Source organism: Silene latifolia, unplaced genomic scaffold (genome assembly GCF_048544455.1).
Source record: "Silene latifolia isolate original U9 population unplaced genomic scaffold, ASM4854445v1 scaffold_96, whole genome shotgun sequence".
NCBI classification, from domain to species: domain Eukaryota; kingdom Viridiplantae; phylum Streptophyta; class Magnoliopsida; order Caryophyllales; family Caryophyllaceae; genus Silene; species Silene latifolia.
Window position 1 is genome coordinate 1,333,534 of NW_027413827.1, and position 25,781 is coordinate 1,359,314.

At 40.1% G+C, this 25,781-nt stretch overlaps 1 long non-coding RNA gene and 1 other non-coding gene across 2 annotated transcripts; both read left to right on the plus strand.

Annotated features, from left to right (window-relative positions):
* The first annotated feature begins 1,436 nt into the window (after positions 1–1,436).
* On the plus strand, positions 1,437–5,118 carry LOC141640666 (uncharacterized). Its single transcript, XR_012543104.1, has 4 exons — positions 1,437–1,678; positions 1,778–1,845; positions 3,279–3,365; positions 4,810–5,118. It is a non-coding gene; the product is annotated as an uncharacterized LOC141640666 (long non-coding RNA).
* Positions 5,119–15,192: 10,074 nt separating this feature from the next.
* LOC141640698 (small nucleolar RNA R71) lies at positions 15,193–15,299 on the plus strand. The gene has a single exon (XR_012543133.1). It is a non-coding gene; the product is annotated as a small nucleolar RNA R71 (small nucleolar RNA).
* The last annotated feature ends 10,482 nt before the right edge of the window (positions 15,300–25,781 follow it).

Here is a 25,781-nt window from a genome sequence, read left to right on the forward strand (position 1 = left end):
TTGAACCCTCTTAGCATACTTGTATCTATGATGTCTAACTTACTTTTTATTTCGCACATTTTCTAAATATTTCAAGCTATCATTTTTGGTTCATTGTTAAAAAATTTATGTTACTATTACAAAATTTTCCCTACTTGTAAAGATTTGGAAAATGAAAATTCGATTTAATTCTCTAATTGTTCTTTGAGTATAGACTTCTCTATCATGGTTTTGAGTTGCTAAACCTGAGATTTTTGTAAATTTTATCCAATTTCTATTCACTTTGATTTAATCATAATGCCTTTGTCAAAGTTTCATATTATGTTTCAGGAATTTAACTCCCCTTTTAGTTTAAAGGTGAAACCTTCACTTCTATTTTGTCTTTTACAAAAGAAAATTTGAAGTAGATTACCTTTTCTTTTGATTTTAACGTTGATCGGATGTTAGAACTCGTTATTAGAAACGTTTAATAACTTGTTCTACGCTTGTCGGCGTATGATTTTTGTTTTAAATTTGTCTCTGACTTGGAAAGTTAGCGCTCTTGTGTGCACGACAAGAGCAATTCCGTTCCATGAATGAGACTTATATTTTTGAAAACTCTTCATTAATGTTTTTGAAGGTATTTTGATTTTTGATTTATACAAATGATTTGCCTTTTGACCTTATCTTTGATTTGGAATGTGATGTTCTTGAATACGTAACGAGAACACTTTCGTTCCCTTGATGAGAATCTGGTTCTGTCGGAAAATTTTATTTGAAACTTTTGAAAGAATTTTAGTTCTTACGATAAGTAACCTTTTAAATGTTTTGGTTACCGATTCCAATTCCAGTTTTATTTATATAACTTTTCATTTATACTTTCAAGTTTCGAAGACGAAACTTTTTAAAAGATGGGGTGATTGTAACACCCCGTATTTTATTAAGTTGGATAAAATTCTTTTAATTGCTATTTTGAATTTAATTACATCATTTAACGATTTATATATATATGCTTAGCTAATTAATTAATTTCATCATAATTCGATACGTTAATTTTAATAATCATTAATAAGTTTATTTAAAGTTAGTTCGAATTTATTGAAGTTAGTTCGGGTTTATTTATTTAATAATTTCCGTTTCTTTACGAGTCCTTATGAAAGTTGTTTTAAGTAAACCCGAGATGGATTTTGGGAACAAAACCGTCCCATTTAGCTATTTTGAGCTTATTTCACTAAATTAGCAATTTTTATTAATATCCGTTAGTTTTGTAAAAATCGCTAATAATTCCGATTCAAGCTGATATCGTATTATTTCCGTTAACTAGCCGAGTTTATTTTATTTTCACTCATTAAATTTATTTATTATTAATTTCGTTTTATTATCAAACTTTTATTAAAAACCGATTTTATTAACTCGAAACGGTTTTAAAAACGAACGAAATTACTTAACGATGAAGAAACGTACGTATAATTAGAAGCTAGCAAGCTAGCTGGTGTATCATTATTATTATTAATTATTATCTACCTAACGTCCCACACCCCTTTATTCTTTTTTTTGTTCTTTCTTCTTGATCCGTCTATCAAAACAACAGCAACAACAATCAACAGCTCCTCCGTACACCATTTCCGATCATTCAAACCTCAGATCCCGCCTCCATTCTCAACCAAATTCGATAATTTTTGTATCATTAGCTTCCTCGTCCTTTCCTCGTCCTTTTAAGGTAAGAAAGTCTCCTTTTTGTAGTGGTTTCGTCTTTCGCCGTCTTATAAAAGTGTCGTCTTTTAGCTTCTTTATTCCGTTTTCTTGCCCTTTTATGAAGGATTCGAAGACCCGGGGTGAGGCTCGTGCCTTGTGGACCGTTTATTCGAAGAATAAGGGGCGTTTAAGGTAACACAATTTTACCGATCCTATTACTCTTAATTTAATTACCATGTGAGATGGGTTTAGAATTGGTGTATTAAATAACATGAGAGTTGGAATATTGAGAAACGATAACCTCTGTCAAATGCGGAGTTGTGTCGTTATAGAATAATACGAATTTGTATATTAATAATCCTAGTTGAGGTAGTACGGATTTGTATAGGAATAAGTACTCTTGGTTGTGAATACACAGTGGAATGGTAAATATGAATAAGGGGTCCAAGTAGCCAAATTACGAATCGAAGTATGTAAATTTTCCGTCTCAAAATGAAGCTGAGCTGGGGTGTTTGAGTTCTGTTTTTGGCACTGTTACATAGAAGTTATAGGAGTCGTATTGGACTGTCTTAAAGACAGAAATTGGGACGGTTTTGAGTCAGTTTTTGCGGGTACTTCGGGACATTTTGGGACTGTCACAGCGTGTTGAGTAAGCTGTTTTGGGACTATCTTAAAGTCTGTTTTGGATACCATCTTTGGTCCGGTTTGTGTAATGATATGGACAACCGAAATAGAGGTATTAAACGCTGAAATTGAGACGGATACATGTTGAGTTCTGGGTACTGGTTGTATGCATTTGTAGGACTGTTTTGAGTCGCTTTGTGCTGGTCACTCATGTGCTCATGAGCTGTGTAATGCTGCTTTGGGACTGTGTATGAGTCTGTTTGGGGGCGGGTAAAATGGTGCTTGTCTGGACTGTTTTTGGGGGCATAAGAGGGACTGAAATGGGACTGTCTGACTCGGTTTGTTTCCGCATTTCTGTTCGGGAATGAATTGGGTTTCTGGATGATTACTTCTAGTCGGGTCTAGCAGTCAGACACTCCACAATCAACGTGTATATTTTGTTATTGTAATACATGATTTATCTTTCCGATAATACCTTGTCGTTCATTCATGCTCTTATGCTACAACTTCGTAATCCGTATATGCTATACTCCTTTGTAACTTGTTATCAGCCTATTTCATTGAATTGGGTAAGTTGTTGAGGTTTTGAGCTCGTCCCCTTGCCTTGTGCTGGACACGCTTGGACTGGGCTGTCCACGACTTGGGCTGGGTTTTCCACGGCCTGGCAGCACCTGGGCAGTGGCCATGCCATGGCCTGGGCAGTGGGCAGGGGTAGGCAGGCTGGCTGGGCAGCACAGCCTTAACCCGTGTGTGTCCATCTCGTCTTTTGTGCAGTTCGCGACCGTCTTTCCTCCTTTGTTTCATGCCTTCTTATATCCTATGTTAAGTTTTGGACATGCCTTGTGGTTGTTGGGTCACTCGTATATTTCGGCATGTTAAATTATATAATGGAATATTTATTATTATAAGACAAATTTGAGTTATTCAAGTTATTTAAATCACGTCTCATATTTTATATAAAGATAATTCGTTAATATCGTCCTTTCACATAATTATTTTAGGTGACTCATTTGTGGTTGAAGATGAAGAGTAATTTTGGGTTTTAGAAGCTTTCTCAAGTTTATTGCTTGTCTCTTTGCTAGCTTAAGGTAACTATTCCGAGTTACTCGACGAATAAATGTCACATTCTTTGTTTTCTTGTATGATTTTGTGAATGTTATTTGAGTAGTTTATTTCACATGAAAATATGAGTCAAATTCATGTCTTTTGTAAGTACAAGTTCACATATTAGTATGGAAATGAATTTTATAGCTATAATGGTAATGTTTTGTTGATTGTGCCGAAAACTGAGCCTTAGTCCCTTTGACTGACTCGATGTCAGTCAATTGAGTGATTGGTCAGCCGCAATTTAACCCGTACCTGTCGCAGGGCTGGGGTTGCGGGTAAAAATTCGGTTGAATGATTTAGATAATCGGCCTTTTTCTTGTTTTAGGCCATTTATCAAGCTTTTGTTCACATGTATAGTTTATTGAATTTAATAGTGACTTGTATTGTAGAAATGGCCCTAGATTCCCTGAAGCCTTTAATATGGTTACTATTGTTAGAATTAGAAAGTAGTATTGAATACTTATTGAGGATTCTGTTGGGATTGTATGCTGTAAATAGACATTTATATAACCTTTCACATGATAGAATATTAGATTTTATGTTGGTAAGTAGGACTTTTTGCCCTCTTAAGGTTAAGTGGGTGTCTTACTTGACTTGTGTGGTGAGTCTTGAGTGGTGTGGGCTAAAGTATTCAAGTCTGGACTAGTTGTGACTAGGTCCTAGGTGAGTATTTCGGCCTCCATCATAGATAGGTCTTTATAGTCTTTGACGAGTATATGTTCACTGCTTGATAGCCTTTGTGTTCCTGACTAGTGGATGTTTATCCAAGTTGGGGCATGACCTCAGGTACTAATTTTGATAGTATGGGGTCAGCTTAAGTACTAGCCGACCCTTCGGTGGTGTCCTTAGGGTACTCACATCACTTTGTTTTAAAAAAAGTTGTGGGTCTTGGGTGCAGTGGTGTGTATCCGCATGTCTAGGTCTGCGCAGATTTTAGGCTAGGGTTGTGTTGTCTCTTGGCCATGTTTTCTTAATAGTAACCGCTGAGCCAAGATACCGGTTCGATTACCTTCCCTACCTCGTGGTATAGACTTGAGTTACAAAGTGACTATTGACGGGACTAAGAACTTATGCCTGTCTTTGATATATTGCCCTTTCTTGTTTGATGATTCTATGAATCATAGAAGGTGAGATGCAAGCCGGCTATGGTTGATAGAGTTTGGATTCCTGGATGTTATGTGATTCACATGATAGTGTAGTATGAGTCGGTCTAGTATTCACATGCTAGGACTATGTGGTGTTATATTGTTGTTCACATGATAAGCACGATTGCCTTAGCATCTATATGCTAAGGCAGTGTGTGATTCGTATTCATATTCTTATGTTTACATGTTATATTAATTATGACATTTCGTGGGTGGGAGAACTCGGAGTTACTCCCCACTCGATCGTGGCTTTCGTATTTGTATAAAATGCGAATGACAGGTAGGTGATGCATATATGGGGTACATGGACGAGCTAGCGAGCAAAGTAACCTTGGGACCTAGACTGGTTTTATTTCATTGTGACCTTAAACCCTTTTTATGTCACATACATTTTAGGGACATATGTCTCCCTTTTCTATTTTGGGTTTGTATCATTACATTTTCTTAACGTTAGCTATGGCATGTAAAGTAGTTCGTTAGCATTGCAGGTTTTGGCACCCGCCTCTTGGGAATGTTGGAAATGTTGTGATTGGTTTAGAAAATTTTTGAAATTACAGGTTTTTGGCTAGTTGAACCAATTACAAACATATCCTACCAGTTTTTCTGTAGAATTACGTGTTTACTTTTCCGCAATATATGGGGGTGTTACAAAGAGAAAATTTGGAGCGGGAAATATAGCTGTCTTGGGATGCGTGAAGGTGTTTCGGGAGCTAAAAGGACAAGTCAAAGACCAAATTACAAGACCAACACGAGCTGGAACCAGGAACCACTCGATCGAGCAGTTTCTTTTGGTCGATCGAGTAAACAGACGGAGGAACTGTTCGATCGAGTGGCTTACTGTTCGATCGAGCCTTACCTTTGGTCGATCGAGTAAACAGACGCAGGAACTGTTCGATCGAGTGGCTTAACTGTTCGATCGAGCAATTACAAGCTACTGGGCCTCCATTCACGTTAAGCTTAGTAAGGTACATGATTTCTTCTTTATTTCTATTTATGTTTGCATGGATAAGATTTGTAATTATTTTATGACTAAATAATTTCTCACATATATGAATATGTAAATTAATGAGATTAATAATTTCTAACATGATTAGTTCCGTGAAAGGAATCGAGACTTCTAAATTCTTCACAATTTCAATAAATTTTCCAAGTTGGTCATCAAATTTTGGCTTGGCTTGACGACTTGGAAAAGGAAGTCTAATCACAATGGGTTCCTTCTCCTTGGCCTTGTCTTCACTTTTCTTTGAAACTTCTTCTTTTGATGGTTCTCCATCCTTGGAGTTTAGCACAACTTCTTCTTTATCACTACCTTCCACAACTTCATCCTCAACTTGCTTCTTCGGTGATTCATACCTCGTACAACTTCTCAAGTGAATGGCACTAACCGTTTCATGTCTCGGGGGATTACTTTGAGGTGGTAATTGACCCTTTTGTCTTTATGAGCTTGAAGATGCTAGTTGAGTCAATTGAGTTTCCAACATTTTGGTGTGGGCTAGGATGTTGTTGATGGTGATTTCCTTTGCTTGACTATCCTTTTGCATTTGAGTGAAAAACTCTTGTTGATTCTTTTGCATTTGGAGGACCGCTTTTTGGACATCAAAACCTTGGTCATTTTGTTGATTGTATGGAGTTTGATTTTCATAACCTTGGTTTTCGTTGAAAAAGGGTCTTTGATTTTGGTTTCTCATGGGAGGTGGGGTGTATGTTGGTTGAGGGTTTTGAACATTTTCGCTTTTGTATGAGAGATTTGGATGGAATTTGGTGTTTTCATTGTAATAGTTGGAATAAGGGGTACCACTCTTGTATGCTTGGAAAGCATTCACTTGTTCATTTGTTCCCCTACATTCACTTTGGTCATGTCCCAAAGTTCCACAATTCTCACATATCCCACTTGGGATTGATGAAGATGCCGTCATGGCATTAACATGATGCTTTGGTGATTTGAGGCTTCTTCAAGTCTAGCCATTGCCTTTTCAAACTTCAAATTGATGGTATCAATATGAGCACTAAGTTGAGCACCCAATTGAGTAATAGAGTCCACTTCATGCTTTCCTCCTCTAGTAGCCTTGCGAGGTCTACTATATTGTGAATTATGGACCGCCATTTCCTCAATCTTGTTCCAAGTTTGATTAGCGTTGTAATACTCCGTATTTATGAGTCTTTGGGTACTCGATCGAGTAGGCCTTACTCCGTCGAGTAAGGGTGAGTTACGTTTTAAAATAGTTTCTGACCTGTTGGGTACTCGATCGAGTAACTAGGATACTCGATCGAGTAAGGGGGTACTCGATCGAGTACCTTGGGTACTCGATCGAGTAGCCGGTTTACGGGGAGTTTTTCTCGGGTTTTGTTAATTATGCGATTAAGATATATAACCCTTTTCGTCATTATGTTAAACACTTTTGCAAAACCTAATTTACTGTCAAAGAGAGAAAGCAATTACGTTCATCATCTTAATCGCATTGTTAGCAAATCCCGGAGTTTGGAAGGTCGGTTTTCATCATTTGTTATACCGTTGAGATCCTTGCGTCAAGGGTAAGATTTATGTACCCTTTTTGTTGTCTTTCCTTTAAGTTGGTTAAACCCTAATCTAGGGATTTGGAGGTTTTTGAGTAGTTTGTGATTTGGTAGCATTTGTATGTTGTATGATAGGAGGAGGTTTCATAGAAGAAGCTTTTTGATACAGCTGTAGAGACCGTCTGATAGTTGTGCTTTGCAGGTAGGATTTCCTACTCAGTATTAGTCCCATAATGGGATGATTGTTGATGTGTTGTGGTTGATTGAATAATATAGTAATTGTATTGTGACGGTTTGTTGATTGTGATTGTTTGTCTCTGGTTCTCGAGGCGTGTCCTCGGCTGAGTGGGGTCACTTGCGGGAGTGACTTCACGCCCTAGTTTCGCCCTTCATGGAACCCGCCACGGAAGGGGATATGCACATTAATGGACAGGGTTATCGCTCATTATGAGGAGCGGGGATTTGGTGGGTACGGCTGCGGTCCCCCATCGGCGGTAGTCCAAAGGGACGATCGATGATTGAGATTGTTGGAATTGATGTGGTTGTGTGTGTGTGTGAGACGGTTAAGCTGTCTGTTTATCTTATTGTTGATATACATATATTGAGTTGTGTGATTAGTACTGACCCCGGTTGTTGTTTTGTAAACCTGCGGTGATCCATTCGGGGATGGTGAGCAGTAATTGAGTAGCTTTGAGTTGAGTACTGGGATAGCTGGGAGGTGCCACTGTCTGACGATAGAAGTCTTCCGCTGTAGTCTTTTAGTTTTATGACATTTCCGTATTTCAGTAGACAGTTGGGTTTATGAACTTGTACCCGTATTTCGGGATTTGGTATCAGTTGTACTTTTCACTAAAGTTATATTATTTAAGTTGTTTCGTTATTGTCTTATGAATATCATGCCTCGGGTAACCGGGATGGTAATGTCTTCATACCTGAGTGGTCCTGGTAAGGCACTTGGAGTATGGGGGTGTTACAAATGGTATCAGAGCGACGATCCTGAAACCTGTAACCAATGAACCTAATGAACATAGGGAGTCAATTAAAATGAACCCGGGGTAAAGGTTGTAGGAGCTAATGCAAAGGCTTGGGAGACGTCCTGAAGTCGCGAACTCGCCCTACAATTTTGAACCGGTCACATGGGGGGTGTATGTCAAGGTCGTATGCGTTGTTTGGTTAGCTTGTGTGTGAATGTGATGAAGTGTGTGTAACTGTTGGATGTTTGCAGTAGAAGGTTGAGAATATGAAAGAAAGGTTGATGATATATGTAGAATTGTTGTTGGAATGAGAAACATGATGGATGTTTACAATGTGGCGTTTAATAACATGATATAATGATTTCGTAGATCGTATGAGAAGATGCGTAGCATTATATGCTTAGTTATGATATAATGTTGGTTTTATAAAGTTTTTAGCATGTTAGCATATGATATAGCATGCGGGTAGCATTTCTGAGTTAGCATGACTCGATCGAGTGGGACTGACTTAATCGGGTGGGTTTTTGACGATTTTGAGTCCAGAATCGTGTTTTTGGGCACTCGATCGAGTACCTCGGGCACTCGATCGAGTAGGGGGTCACTCGATCGAGTAGCCTAGCTACTCGGTTGAGTATGTTAGAGATCAGAAGGTCTGTTTGGGGTCTGATGTTAGGGCACTCGATCGAGTATAGTGGGCACTCGATCGAGTAGCCTGTTACTCGATCGAGTATGTTTGGGAACTCGATCGAGTAGGGTCTGGGCAGCTTGTTTTCGTGTTTTGAGGTTTTGGTGCGTATGTTTATATCCACCCCTTTTTCTATTATAGTTTCAAGATGCCGCCCAAGAAGAATGCGTTGTATGCGAGAGCTGAGCTTATGAACATAGATGACATCGTTAAGATGTTGGAGCATCAGGATGCTCTTACTGAGGCTTTAAAGACAGTGGGGAAAGATAAGGATAAGGATAAGGATAAGGAGAAAGAGGTTGATCACTCTAAAATCAGCCTCTATATAGCGAGGTTTAACCCGAAAGAGTACAAGGGAGTTGGGGAGCCGAACCTTCTTGATAGCTGGCTTAGAGAGATGGAGAACATATTAGATTTGGTTCACCGTCTGATGAGATGAGAATGGAACAGTGCGTTCTATCCGAGGGAGGCAAAATGGTAAGTGGTGGGATACGGTGAAAGTGAGTGCTAAGGAGTTGTATGTGAACCAAGGTTTACCTGCTATACCTTGGGAAGAGTTTCGTAGGGCTATGAGAAAAGAGTTTGTACCGGAGCATGTGAGAAGTAAGTTGAGAGAAGAGTTTGACAGTTTTAAGATGACCGCTGAGATGTCTGTGGTCGAGTACTACAGGCAGTTCAATGACAAGTCTAGGTATGCTGAGGATATGGGTTTGAGTGAGGAGAATCTGGCGCTAAGGTTTGAGAGGGGGTTGACCCCTAAGATTATGGATAAGTTACCCGTGGGAGTCCTTACTGATGTTAAGGAAGCGTATGAGAGGGCTGGGAGAGCTGAGAGGTTGGTGGAGATGGCTCAGGAGAGGTTAGGGGGTGAGAAAAGGAAGTCTGAGAGCGAGGGTGGCGGCCAACCTAGTCACAAGAAAGGCAACCACAATCAGTCTAAAGGGTTTTCTTCTGGGTCAGGGTTCAATGCTAGGGCTTCCTTTGGGCGTGGCCATGGAAGTGTTAGTGGTAGTTGGGGAGTGACCTTCTATAGTTGTGGTGGTGTAGGCCACAAGAGACATGAGTCCACAAGTGCACCGGGAACTTTCCAGAGACCTGCGCAGAGCTATGCGAGCAATAGGCCGGCTGGGTCATGGCCAAACCGGGGAAATCAGAGCTACCAGAGTGGAGGCAACCACAACGGCGGTAATTCTTATCAGAAACCACCAACAAACAACAACAACAATCAGGGGTCGGGTGCTAAGCCGACCACATCAGCCAGTACTGTCCAGGGAGGTGGACAGAAGACCAGTGGAAAGCTATTCATGATGGACAAGAAAGTAGCTGAGGAGGATGCACAAGTTATCACCGGTACTTTTCTTGTTAATGGTATTCATACCTTTGTTTTGTTTGATTCGGGGGCTTCTCAGTCGTTTGTATCTTCGAGTCATGTTAAACGGTTGGGTTTGAGGGTATATGAGTCTGTAAGTGAACAAGTTTTTATACCTTCGGGTGAGTCTGTATCTTGTGAGAGGTTATATAGGGATGTACCTATGATAGTTGGGCAAGTTGATTTCCCTGTAGACTTGCTAGAGTTTCCTTTTGACGGTTTTGAGATGATAGTTGGGATGGATTGGTTGGGAAAGTATAAAGCTAAGATAGACTGTCATCAAAAGAAAGTGTCTTTAAGAGGTCCTAAGGGTGTTAGTGTGTCTTATCGTGGGTTTCTAGTCAAGCCCAGAGTTAAGTTGATTGCAGCTGTCACTTTGAAGTCATATCTGAGGAAGGGATGTCCTTTGATATTGTGTCATGTGAGAGATGACCGGATAGAGGGTCCGACAGTTGATCAGATACCAGTGATGGGAGAGTTTGAGGATGTGTTTCCAGAGGAGATTCTGGGGTTGCCGCCGAGAAGAGAGATAGATTTCACAGTAGAGTTGAAACCAGGGACGGGGCCAATCTCTAAGGCATCGTACCGTATGGGTCCTAAGGAGATGGAGGAGCTTAGGAAACAATTGGATGATCGGATAGAGAAGGGATACATTAGACCTAGTGTATCGCCGTGGGGAGCACCAGTTCTTTTCGTGAAGAAGAAGGATGGGAGTTTGAGGTTGTGCATAGATTACAGGGAGCTGAACCGAGTGACGGTGAAGAACAAGTATCCTTTGCCAAGGATAGATGACTTGTTTGATCAGTTGAGTGGTGCATCAGTCTTTTCTAAGATTGATTTGAAATCGGGGTACCATCAAGTGAAGATTAGAGAGGTGGACATACCAAAGACAGCGTTCACGTCGAGGTATGGCCATTATGAGTATGTGGTGATGCCGTTTGGGTTGTCTAATTCACCGGCAGTGTTTATGGATTTGATGAATAGGATCTTTAGACAGTTTTTGGACAAGTTTGTAGTGGTGTTTATTGATGATATCTTAGTCTACTCTAAGACTAAGGAGGAGCATGAGGAGCATCTGAGGATCGTGTTGTAAACTTTGAGGGAGAATTAGTTGTATGCTAAGCTGTGCAAGTGTGAGTTCTGGTTAGAGAAAGTTGCTTTTCTGGGGCATGTGATCTCTAAAGATGGAGTAGTCAGGGATCCCAGGCAAAGATTGAAGCAGTAACAAAGTGGGAAGCACCAAAGAATGTTGCTGAGATCATGAGTTTTCTGGGTTTAGCTGGGTACTACAGACGGTTCGTGAAAGATTTCTCCAAGATAGCTAGACCTATGACAGCGTTGATGAGGAAAGAGAACAGGTTTCGTTGGGATGAAAGTTGTGAGACGGCGTTCCAAACATTGAAGGAGCGTTTGACCACAGCTCCTATCTTAGCATTGCCTAAAGGGATCGAGAACTTTGAGGTTTATACAGATGCCTCAAAGAATGGGTTGGGATGTGTGTTGATGCAGAACGATAAAGTGATTGCCTATGCTTCTAGGCAATTGAAGCCTTATGAGGAGAACTACCCTACTCATGATCTGGAGTTGGGTGCAGTGGTGTTTGCTCTCAAGATATGGAGACATTACCTTCATGGAGCAATCTTTAAGGTATTTTCTGATCACAAGAGTCCCAAGTATATCATCACTCAAAAGGAGTTGAACATGAGACAGAGGAGGTGGATGGAGTTGATTGGCGATTATGACATAGAAATTATCTACCATGAAGGGAAGGCCAATGTAGTTGCTGATGCTTTGAGTAGGAAGAGTGTACATTCTTTGTGTACAACTCTATCTTTGATGAGGCTGAGAGATGAGGTAGCGAGGTTTGGGATACATATGATGCAGAAAGGAGATGCCATGGGTGATCTGACAGTGCAGCTTGAGTTTTATGATGACATCCGAGGTAAGCAGGCGTTGGATCCTAAGATAGTGGAGTGGAGAGTTGGAGTACAGAAAGGGACAGTGTCCCGATTTTCTATTCATACAGACGGTAGTTTGAGGTTTGATGGTAAGTGGTGTGTTCCTAATGATGAGGAGTTGAAAAAGACTATCATGACAGAGGCACATTGCACACCATATTCAGTTCATCCAGGTGGAGATAAGTTGTATAAGGATTTAAAGAATGCGTTTTGGTGGCCTGGAATGAAGAAAGAGACAGTTGAATTTGTGGCCCGTTATTTGACATGCCAGAGAGTTAAAGGGGAACAGCGACGACCACAAGGTAAGATTCAGTCTTTAATGGTACCTGAGTGGAAGTGGGAATCCATTTCCATGGATTTTATCGTGGGTTTGCCAAAGAGTCAACAAGGTAACAATATGATATGGGTGATAGTGGATCGACTGACCAAGTCAGCTCACTTTGTTCCAATGAAAGATACATGGACTAAAGCACAATTGGCTATGGCCTATCGAAAGAACGTGCTTAAGTTACATGGAGTCCCTAAGGACATAGTGTCTGACAGAGATGCGAGATTTATATCAAGGTTTTGGAAAGAGTTGCAGGAATCGTTGGGAACAACTTTGAAGATGAGTACAGCATTTCATCCTGCGACAGACGGACAGACTGAGAGAACAATCAAGACTCTTGAGGATATGTTGCGAGCTTGTGTGATGGATTTTGGTGGTAGCTGGGAACAGAGGTTGGACTTGATAGAATTTTCTTATAATAACATATATCACACTAGTATTGGTATGGCACAGTTTGAGGCTTTGTATGGGAGGAGATGTAGGAGTCCGATTTGTTGGGACGATAGTGCTGAGGCAGTGGTTTTAGGACCAGAGATGGTGCATGAGATGGTGGAACATATTAAGATGATCAGGGAACGGATGAGGGCAGCTCAGGATAGGCAAAAGAGTTATGCAGATCTACATCGCCGGGATATAGAGTTTCAGGTTGGGGACAAGGTTCTTTTGAAAGTGTCTCCTATGCGTGGGGTTATGAGATTTCGGAAGAAAGGCAAGCTAAGTCAGAAGTTTATCAGGCCTTATGAGATCTTAGAGCGAGTTGGGGAAGTTTCTTATCGTCTGGCTTTACCAGGTGCGCTAGAGAGAGTGCATAATGTGTTTCATGTATCGCAGCTGCGGAAGTATGTGAGTGACCCGTCACATGTGTTAGAGGCAGAGAGCTTAGAGCTAGATGAGTCCTTATCATATCTTGAGGTGCCTAAGCAGATTCTTGACCGGAAGGTTAGGAAGACTAGGAGTGGTGAGACAGTTTTGCTTAAGATCCTTTGGTCTAACCACGAGACTAAGGAAGCTACATGGGAGCCAGAGGAAGCTATGAAAGAGCGTTACCCTTTTCTTTTTGATCAGGTATGTATGGTTACAGAGACGTAACCTTGTTTCTTTTAGGGGGGTAGGAGATGATCGCGAAGAGTTTTTAAGAGTTTTATACCCTTTTTGTATGTTGTGTCGGTATGTTTGTCGGGATGAGTTGGGTTAGTAACATGTTTTATGTTGAGTTTTGTTTTGGTTGTTGAGTCGGAAGTGTTGTGGGAGTACCTTTGTTTAGTTGTGGTTTGAACTTCGGGGACGAAGTTCTTCTTAAGAAGGGAAGACTGTAATACTCCGTATTTATGATAGTTGTGGTTTGAACTTTGGGGACGAAGTTCTTTTTAAGGAGGGAAGACTGTAATACTCCGTATTTATGAGTCTTTGGGTACTCTATCGAGTAGGCCTTACTCTGTCGAGTAAGGGTGAGTTGCGTTTTAAAATAGTTTCTGACCTGTTGGGTACTCGATTGAGTAACTAGGATACTCGATCGAGTAAGGGGGTACTCGATCGAGTACCTTGGGTACTCGATCGAGTAGCCGATTTACGGGGAGTTTTTCTCGGGTTTTGTTAATTATGCGATTAAGATATATAACGCTTTTCTTCATTATGTTAAACACTTTTGCAAAACCTAATTTACTATCAAAGAGAGAAAGCAAGTACGTTCATCATCTTAATCGCATTGTTAGCAAATCCCGGAGTTTGGAAGGTCGGTTTTCATCGTTTGTTATACCGTTGAGATCCTTGCGTCAAGGGTAAGATCTATGTACTCTTTTTGTTGTCTTTCCTTTAAGTTGGTTAAACCCTAATCTAGGGATTTGGCGGTTTTTGAGTAGTTTGTAATTTGGTAGCATTTGTATGTTGTATGATAGGAGGAGGTTTCGTAGAAGAAGCTTTTTGATACAGCTGTAGAGACCGTCTGATAGTTGTGCTTTCCAGGTAGGATTTCCTACTCAGTATTAGTCCCATAATGGGATGATTGTTGATGTGTTGTGGTTGATTGAATAATATAATAATTGTATTGTGACAGTTTGTTGATTGTGATTGTTTGTCTCTGGTTCTCGAGGCGTGTCCTCGGCTGAGTGGGGTCACTTGCGGGAGTGACTTCATGCCCTAGTTTCGCCCTTCGTGGAACCCGCCACGGAAGGGGATGTGCACATTAATGGACAGGGTTATCGCTCATTATGAGGAGCGGGGATTTGGTGGGTACGGCTGCGGTCCCCCATCGGCGGTGGTCCAAAGTGGACGATCGGTGATTGAGATTGTTGGAATTGATGTGGTTGTGTGTGTGTGACGGTTAAGCTGTCTGTTTATCTTATTGTTGATATACATATATTGAGTTGTGTGATTAGTACTGACCCCGGTTGTTGTTTTGTAAACTTGCGGTGATCCATTCGGGGATGGTGAGCAGTAATTGAGCAGGTTTGAGTTGAGTACTGGGTTAGCTGTGAGGTGCCTCCGTCTGACGATAGAAGTCTTCCGCTGTAGTCTTTTAGTTTTATGACATTTCCGTATTTCAGTAGACAGTTGGTTTTATGAACTTTTACCCGTATTTTGGGATTTGGTTTCAGTTGTACTTTTCACTAAAGTTATATTATTTAAGTTGTTTCGTTATTGTCTTATGAATATCATGCCTCGGGTAACCGGGATGGTAATGTCTTCATACCTGAGTGGTCCTGTTAAGGCACTTGGATTATGGGGGTGTTACAAGCGTCAACTTCGGTGAACATACCATTTGATCCCATGTTGAGAATATTTATTGAGTCTTCATAAAGACCATTCCAAAATTGTTGTACCAATAACCACTCGCTAAGTCCATGATGAGGACATGAGCGACAAATTCCCTTGAATCGCTCCCAAACTTCATACAAGGATTCTTCATCTCTTTGCTTAAAGCCCGTAATTTGAGCTCTTAGCATGTTAGTCTTTTCCGGTGGGTAAAACCTTTTGTAGAAAGCTAGAGCCAACTTCTTCCAAGAGTCAATTCCGAGAGTAGCCTTATCAAGGCCTTTCAACCATTGTTTTGCGGTGCCAATTAGAGAAAAAGGAAATAAGACCCATCGAATTTGGTCTTGAGTTACACCGGTTTGAGAAATTTCATCACAATAGTCATAAAAAGTCTCCATGTGAGAATAAGGGTCTTCACTAGGCATCCCCCCAAATTGGCTTCTTTCGACTAATTGGATAAATGCGGATTTGGCAATGAAATTTCCGGTTAAGTGTTGTGGTGTGGGAGTACCATTGGGTAGGTTCTCCTCGGTTGGTACGGAATGTGATGAAAATTTAGGCATTGTGGGTTGATTTTGTGTTGGATTTTGTGTTGGGTTCTCCTCACCTTCTCTTGCAAAAGGGTTGACGAACTCAATAGCGTTTGATTGAATATCTACAACCTCACCAATACCTCTCAAAGTTCTCCTAGCAAGTCTTCTATGGTTTGTCAAAGTCCTTTCAATTTCGTGATCAAAGGGTAACAAGTTACCTTGTGATCTTCTAGACATGCAAAATATTAAACAATTTGAAAATAATTAGAACAAACCTTGAGGAGTTTTATTTCCCCAAGGCAAAGAAAGACACAACTAATAACAATCTAAGAAAATCTAAATCAAGTTAACACCGTCCCCGGCAACGGCGCCATTTTTGGTCGGACTCCAAGGGAGGTTTAATTTTCGGTACTTGTCGTTAGGAGCACCTAGACCAAAACAATATTTATAACTCCACAAACAACTCTACAATTAGTAAAGAGGCAAGTAAAGGTCGGATCCCAAGGGACGGGAATTGAGATGAGATTTTCAATTGCAACTAGTGGTGTCTAGGGGTGTCACAATTTGGGATTTGAATAGAAGATCACTAAACTAAATAGCAATGAAAGTAAACAAGCAAGATGATTAAAAAGGGATGTAAACAATTGATAAAAGGCACTAGGGTGTCATGGGGTCATAGGGGATTCATGGGAATTGATCATACAAACATATTCTCAAATTATAAGCAAGCAATTATTGTTGTGATGGATCGAGTTGGTTTATATCTTACAATCCTAGGAAAGTTTGGGTCCCGGAGCCGAATCGATTAGATTGTACAACACCTACAAGTCGACTTAATCTTCCCTACTCAACTATATGCATGGTCTAATGAGACTCGAGTTGGTTTATGTCTTACAAGTCTAATTGAAAAGATAGGTGATGGGTAAAAAATGCAAGGATTCATAGGCTCGCATTTCATCAAACATAACATGTGCATAAGTTGAGATCACAACAAGCAAGCAAATAAACTATGAAAACATATTAATTTAAGCATGAATCATCCCCCATGTTGGTTTCCCCTAATTACCCATTAACCCTAGCTAAGGAAACTACTCACTCATCACCATGTTGAACATGCTAGCAAGGTTGTCAATCACACCAACAAAGTAAAACATGATGAATAAATGAAGATGATTAACAATAATTAAAAAGGGATTAAGAGAATTATACCTACTAATGATTCCAATAATAAAGCAAAGAATAATAGAAGTACTTGATGATTGTTTGGAAGGTTGTCAATCTCCCAATAATAACCCAAATAATCTTCAATTACCCAAAATAAAAGATGAACAAAAGAGAGATTGAGGGAATGAGATTTGTATTAAGACTTGATTAAAAGTTGATTACAAGATTAAAGAGAAATTTGATTGATATAAACTACACTAGAGATTGCTAAGAAGAACATGATAATCTAATTAGACTAATGGGATATTTATAGTGGGGATTAGGTACACAAATTAGGGTTTACTAAGGGCTTAAATGACGATTAAGTCCTTGAGGAATCGCTCCTCTCAGAAAAATATGCGAGTCTCCTTTTTGCTAGTCTTTCCCGATGTATGCGCATCCTTCATAGAACAAGTAGAAGACGGATTAGCTGTCATACAATCCGAGTGTCCAGGGCACGGGACGGGCGGATTGTGTGTCTTTTGGACGAGCGGATTCGTGGGGTGGACGGGCGGATTGTGGTGGTTTTGGACGAGCGGCCTTCTGAGGAAGACGCTCGGATTGCTTGTCTTGGACGGGCGGATTTTGGGCAATCCGCTCGGATTGTAGATCAGCTTCTTCCTTTCTTCTTTTCTTCCTTTCTCTTCATAGAATCCTTGAGGATTTCCTCGGGGATGCAAGGATCTTTTCTCATCATTGCCCAACTACTACAATATGTACAAAGGCCTTCGAGTCTTGTCTTCTCTTTGATGCTTGGTCATTGAATTCAATCAATTTAGCTCCATTTTGCCATGAAAATGAAAGGTTTGCACTCCTTTCCTACCAAGGGATCAAAACCTCAAAGAATATGCAAAACAAAGGACTAAAGACAATAAATGACCCAAATATGCACTAAAAAGAATGGGAACAAGGCTAATTCGGGGACTAAATATGCTCAAATTATGGTGACATCATCGGGTCAGACTCAAACGTGTTTGTTCTCGCCTTTCCTCTTTATTTCATTTCTTATTTGTAATCGGTTTTTACCATTTCAAATGTTCCAGATCATTTTTATGACAAACTTTTTAGCCATAAATTATAATCACCCTTGGTTCCATGTACCATGACGGTTTAATCCGTGACTCGGTGATATTAATTGGTTAATTACATTTTAAAGGAATTTCTTTTCTTTTATTTACCATTTTAATTCATTTTTATGATAAACATATTTTGACCATTACAAAAATCATCCTTGGTTCTTTATACCATGACGGTTTATTCCGTGACTCGATGATATTATTGGTTAATTACAAATTAAATGGTATTTTAACCCCCTTTATTTTACTTAGCATTTTTCTCATTTGTTTGCATTTGTAAACATATTAGTCATAATTCATAATCATCCTTGGTTCCTTATACCATGTCGGTTTAATCCGGGTACGATGATTAACTTGACTAATTACAAAGAAATGAACTTAACATAATTAGTTCAAATCAAACATTTTACATTTTTATTTGTAAACTATACTTTTCAAACATGCAAATCCGACAATGAATGTTACTAACACAATAGTAATTATTCCGAGTCATGCAAACAACATTTGCAAATATTTCATCATAAATACGGTTTTAAATAACCTTTTCAAGAACTAGAAGACGCCCCCTTGGGTCGGCTCATGGCTCGCGCCCCAAGAGGTCGTCTATTTTCATATTTTAAAACTTGGGCAGAGCCCCTTCCCTCGCCAATAGGCTCGCGCCCCAGTGGGGCTGCCTGGAACTGTTCTGTCTCGTTTTGGTACTTGTCTAGGACAATCCCGATTACGGTTAACCCGAATACATGACGGATCAGATTGACGAGTTTGCATTTTACACTTTATCCTTTAAACACACTTTTTCAAATAAATGGACCGTGTTAAGCATCATAATCCGAATTTGGTAAATGGATGTTTAATTTACGTTTTCACATGAAAATCAATCTAAATCAAACTCGACATCATTTTCTTGATATTTGGATAAACAAACCGACTTAGCAAATTCGCACATGTTAGGTTAAAACTTTTGGATGTGCATTCATGCATTTACACCGTTTTATCAACTTTTGCGCTTAAACAACCACGATCGATCAGTAGAGGCCGCTAATGCGGGCGGGATTGGGTGTCCAATTAAAGGGCTTCCCAATACGTACCCTCACCCCTTACTCAGAACCTTTGGATAGTGGATGCCCTTATCAAGGGCGCACGAGAGTCATTTTAGGCATAGAATGCTAAAAGGGGGACTAGTCCATATCTTTAGTACCTATGTCAAGCACCGCTTTTTGCATTGATTGACCTAGGTATAAAGTGGATTCGAACGGGTTCCAAGCATCCCACAAATGCTTGGTGGCAACTCCGAACATCTCTAATCGTTTCGAGACCTTTACCGAGACGAAACCGACCAATCTAAAGCGATTCAGTCGAAAGCATTTTTACGTCACCGAACGTGGCTTTAAAACCGCTACATATCCACATATTTGCTTGGCGTGCAGGTGGCCCGTGACCGTGGACCGGTAGGTGGCCCAAATCCACAGATCGGCCTGTGGCCCATGTCCACAGATTGGCGACTCCGCTGGGGAAGACTAGGACAATTGTGTCTTTGTGATCCTTAGAGGTGAAACTCGAACGAGGTCGTGGTTAAAGTGCATTAATTGATATTACGGTCATAAGTCGGGTTCCTTGTCCAGGCCCACAACCTAACCCATTTCGACCAATTGCCTCGTCTCGTCGGCGTGAGTTTTCTCATCCCCGCGTTTCGAATCCCGATTGAGTCAAGCATACCATTGACGTTACACATTTCTGTTTCGTCAAAGAGATTTCTTCACCTTCGAGCACGAGACTAGGGCACCCTCCTTACACATTTTGTTTGGATTGGTATCCCTCTCGAAAATCGGGGTTTGATTGCTTGGTGTGTAACCCACCCTTTTAAGCCAAAACCCGTGTCAACATTATGCATAATATAATGAAACTGCGAGTGCTTATGTGTTATGTGATCATAAGTACTTCCGTGTCATTTCAGACTCTCAAAAACACCTTTTTGCGCCGTTATAATGGCCGTTTCAAACCTCGGTCTTTCGCCGACCGTCTTATTTTAACACGCCTTTTTAGGCCGTCGTAATGACGATTTTAAAACCCAGTTTTCTACAACCATTTCAACCCGCCTTTCTAGGCCGTCGTAATGACGATTTTCAAACTCGGCTTTTACAACCGTTTCAAACACTTTTTATGCCGTTATAATGGCCGTTTCAAACATCGGTCTTCCGCTGACCGTTGCACACCTTTTTATGCCGTCGTAATGACGATTTCAAAGCCCGGTTTTTCATAACCGTTTCAAAGCACCTTTTCATGCCGTTATAATGGCCATTTCAAAACCCGGTTTTCTACAACCATTTCAATTACACCTTTTCATGTCGTCGTAACGACAATTTTCAAACTCGGTTTTTGACAACCATTTCAAACAACACGCCTTTCTAGGCTGCCGTAATGACGATTTTCGATTCCGGTTTTCTACAACCATTTCAACACGCCTTTTTAGGCCGTCGTAATGACGATTTTCGAATCCAATTTTCTACAACCATTTCAACACGCCTTTCTAGGCTGTCGTAATGACGATTTTCAAATCCGGTTTTCACAACCGTTTTGAAAACATCTTTTTAGGCCGTCGTAATGACGATTTTGAAACCCGGTTTTACAACCATTTCAAAAGCACCTTTTTAGGCCGTCGTAATGACAATTTTCAAACTCGGTTTTTCACAACCGTTTCAAACCTCGGTCTTTCGCCGACCGTTGCACACCTTTTTATGCCGTCGTTATGACGATTTCAAACCTTGGTTTTCACAAACCATTTCAAAATACCCTTTTACGTCGTCATAATGGCCATTTCAAACCTCGGTACCTTGCCGACCGTTGCATTCTCAAAGCGCCCTTTTTACGCCTTTGTAATGACAAATTCTACCCTCGAATTTTCAAAATTCGAAATCAAGTTTCAAACAAAAACGTTTTTCAAACCGTCGTAATGACGATTTCAACCCATGCAACTTTCCAAATTTCAAATCTCGTTTTCGAAATCAAATTTGGCTTTTCTAAGCCGTCGTAATAACGATTTCAATTCTCACACTTTTCGATTTGCTTACCGTCTTTCAAAGGTTAAAACGGTTTTCTAACCCGTCGTAATGACGAATTCAATCCTCATAATTTCCAGTCCTTGAAAACAAATTTAACCGTTTTCAAATCCCCCAATTTCAAAATCAAATCTTTGAAAACCAATTTAACCGTTTTCAGATTTCAAATAAAAAAAAAAATCTTTGAAAAACAATTTAACCGTTTTCAGATTTCAAATAAAAAATCAAATCTTTGAAAACTAGTTTAACCGTTTTCAAATTTCAAATCAAAAATCAAATCTTTGAAAACCAATTTAACCGTTTTCAAATTTCAAATCCAATTTCAAATCATTCGGAAACAAATTTAACCGTTATCAAATTTCAATTCAAAATCAAATCTTTGAAAACCAATTTAACCGTTTTCAAATTTCAAATTAAAAATCAAATCTTTGAAAACAAATTTAACCGTTTTCAAAATTCAAATTAAAAATCAAATCTTTGAAAACAAATTTAACCGTTTTCAAATTTCAAATTCAATTTCAAATCATTTGAAAACAAATTCAAACATTTTCAAATTTCAATCCGAAATCAAATCATTTGAAAACAAATTTAACCGTTTTCAAATTTCAGTTCAAAATCAAATCTTTGAAAACCAATTTAACCGTTTTCATATTTCAATTCCAAATCAAATCTTTTGAAAACAAATTTAACCGTTTTCATGGCCATTGTGAGGACGATTCCAAATTATTCAATTCTCGATTCTCGAATCCATGATTTGGAATTTCAAAAATCGTCTTCGGAAACAACACATTGTTTTCAGAGCCGCCGCAATTTCAACTCAAGTCGTCTTTTGAAAACAAACCTAAGACAACCCTTTCAAATGGTCAACCTTCTAAAGATCCCTACTCTTCGGAAGCCGTCCATAAAATGACAAATGAATCTTTTTGAAAATTTCTATTTTCGAAAATATCAGTCCACCTTTCCGATTCAGCTTCGAGTCGATTAGAGTCCAGTCGATTTTTAGTCCAGTCGTCATAGGTAACGTCGAATCTCCGCCAAATTTAGTACCTACCTTCTTGTGTAAGTCGTGTCGCCTAATTGTCGAGACATCTCCAATGGCGTTACCAGAGTCAAAACCTGTCGGGTATTAAACCCGTACTTCCCCTACGTTACGGGTTAAAGGTCAAGTTTGTGTATGTGTCTTGTCTAGCGGCGTCACGCCATCGACAAACTTCCAAATCTCGTCAGAAGTCGCCTATCTAGGCATCACTATGCCAAAGTTGACACTCGAGTCTAAGTTCAAAGTCATGCACCAAGTGTTCAAACACAAGAGGTCATTCACGATCTTTAACGAACTCATAACCTAGTCACACCGTCGCGTCATCGCAACAAAACTTCCTTTTGTGCATATGTGTCGTACTTGCCTTTGTTTGTGCAATACCTTGCCAAGACAAGTTATAACGCCTATCATTACATCAAAATACGAATCCCTTGGGTGCCATCAATCACCAACCAGGAACTCAAGGAGCTGCTCAACCTTCATCCGCCATGACTTCTGCTGAAACCAACAACGTGGTCCTTCGACTCCTAGCTACCATGGAAAACTTGAGCACTCGTCTCTCCCAGGTTGAGGACAAATTGTAACCGGGAATTTTACCTCTTCTGATATTGAACAAAGGGTCAAGCTTCTTGAAAGCCGGCTACTGGCCAACGACCCAACCAAAACAAGACGACCTCATAGGTCCTTCCCTGATTTGTGTATGCCTTATGCCACAGCCTTGGAAAGCCTAATCTCCAAAGGAAAGCTCAAACCAATTGGTCCAACTCCAGACCCTTTACGAAGAAAGTGAGGTCGAAGATGGGACGGAAAACTGTTTTGTCAATATCACCAAGGTTGCGAACACGATACTAAAATATGTCTCCCCCTGAAAGGTGCCATCCTTGATATGATCGAAAAGGGTGAATTGCCATTATCCCCCTCAACAAACAACAAAAACAACCCTCCTGAAAACCCTACTGGACACAGTCAGGAATCTTCCCTAGACTGCTCTCATCTCATCTCTCCTGAGGATGATAAAATTCATGCAATTGACGAAGATGGCATACAAAGTGCTATAATGATGCTCTACGTCTCTATCAACAACATATTCTCAAAGCTGCGAGTGCCTATCGATGATTTGAACACTCGGGTAGCTAATTTGGAGAAGAGGTGTGGTAGTACCGCAAATGAACCTGACCATCAAGGAAACCAACCCTCCGTTCACCAACCAACAACTGTTGAAAATGAGGAATTGTCCGATGGTTCCCACATCCATGAACCCACCAACAAAGAACATGAAATTGCCTCACCAAAACCCCCTCCAAAATGTGAAGCAACATCCCTGAAACTTCCCATTGACAACAACCAAATCCTGTTTCCGCCCAGGGTTACCAAAAACAAAACTCCCAAAAACATCCCCAAAAATACCAATGTTGGAACCATGGTAAAACATCAAAGGGTATTCACAGATCTGGGAATAACATATGGCACCGCTTTGGAGATACTTGCTTCAAAAGGAATGCTGCAACCCATTGGTCCGACTACGGACAAACCCGAACACAAAAGAGGTTGATCCTCGGATGGTAATGCCTATTGCCAATACCATCAAGGCAAGGGCCATGACACCGAAACCTGCATCAAACTCAAGCATGCCATTCAAGATATGATTGAAGCTGGCAAAATCATAATTGCACCTCTCAGTCAAGACAATCCTCCTGAATGTTTCAAGACAAACAGCAAGGTTGAACGTTCTCAAAGGACATTCACCAAAATCAACACAACCTATACCACAGCTCTTCAAAAGTTTGTGACTGAAGGGAAGTTACAACCAATCGGGCCCACTCCGGACCCGTCTGAATGCAGGAAAACCCGTTTCTGGAACGGCAGCGCCTATTGCCAATATCATCAAGGAAGAGGTCATGACACTGAAACATGCTTCAAACTGAAACATGTTATTCAAGATATGATCGACAACCATGAACTGATGGCTTCATCCCTATGCCAACCAAGTGATGAAAATAACCCTCATGTATATCTCATTCTGCAAGGAGATGCAAGTATCATGGACTATTATCCTCATATCATTCCCAACAACGAGAGTGAAGAGCTAGAGTGGGTCAATGCTCAAGATCAAAAATTCAAGCCGCTGGATGCTGGAAAGGAGACCTTCGAGGAGGAAAGTGATGATTAGGACTTCGTATCTGAGAGCGAGTCAGAGTCCGAGTCCGAGTCTTAGGCTTTCTCATATCTATCCTAGTGTCTGTCCTTTTATTCCTAAGTGACAAACTAGGGGCTGTCCCCCATGAGTCACATGTATTCATCGAGTCTGTGCTAACCTCTTATTTATCTAAATAAAAGCACAATTTCCAACTATCATATATTCTCCTCTTTACCATTTCCCGTTGACAACGAGAATTGATTTAAAACAAACAACATGTTCCAATTCAATGTGAGTACACTCGAGTGACGTTATGTACTGAGTAAGCAGAGGAATCGAAACTCCGTGTCCATTCTCTTTACCTATTCCATGTCTGGCAATAGAAACCTTTCATTAGCACCCGATCTAGAACGAGCTTCTATCAAAGGGATTCTATGACGAACCTAGATAACAAACCATTACATCTCCTTGTTCATTGATACGTGCATTTTATATAGTCTTTTTAGCCTATTTATGCACGTATTTCTACGCTTTTATCGTAGCTTTATGCTACGAAATGCCCCGAATATGCTACTTTGGGTTATTTTGTCTTATTTGCAGGAATGAACCATAAAGTAGTGAAATCAAGTCTTTTACCGTCCGTTTAGCATGCATTTGGAGGAAGAGTGAATTTGGAGCGGGAATGTAGCTATTTTGAGATGCGCAAAGAACTAAGATAGCTAGGCGCGCAAAGGAAGAACTTCAAATTGCTAGTGCCTACTTTTGAGAGCCATGTCTCGAGTTCTACAACTGATATTCAGGTGATTCCAACTGGAGATGAAATCTTGTCCTCTTAGCTTTCCAACGCCACCGGAATCACCCTGTTTGCCCAAGTAACGAAGAAATGGCAGCCGTTTGAAGTTCAGTGCGCAAAGCAGGAAAACTGTTGCTGGAAAGTACTCGATCGAGTAGAATTTTGTTCGATCGAGTCCTTTTTCTACTCGATCGAGTAGTTGCATTTATTGATTTACTCGATCGAGTAGATTTTCTACTCGATCGAGTGGTTTAAGCTTTAGTTTACTCGATCGAGTGGTTTTAAATCACTCGATCGAGTGGTTTCTCTTACGGGCTTGGGCTTTTAGCTTAAATCCGTCATTAGGTTGAATAAAATCCTATTTTTCTTATAAATAGGAAGGGGAGACGTCATTTGTAACTCTCCCACACACAATACACTGTTACTTTCTTTCCGGATTTATTTCAGTAATTACTTCTTTCCCTTTCTTTTCCTCCTTAATTTATGTTTATGTTTATTACTTCTTCTCTATTTCTTGTTCTTGCTTATTTAATTATGTCTAGCTAATTCCTTTAATATGTTAGGACTAGGGAAACCGTGGTAGTAATATGTTAGGTTCGACATGATTAGATTAGTTTTGCGACAAGAATTGTATTAAGCAATATAATTGTGATTAGGTTGAATGAATGCATGCAGGAGACCGATTTATTTAGTTACCTTCGACCTGGATCGAAAGATTGGAAGGGAAGGCTTGCTTAATTACAATAGGTGATACCTAATTAGGGCGAAAGCTAAGTTAGGGAGACCCTAGAGCGATTAGAGACCGAAAGGTTATAATCGTAGGTTTAAGGACCGAA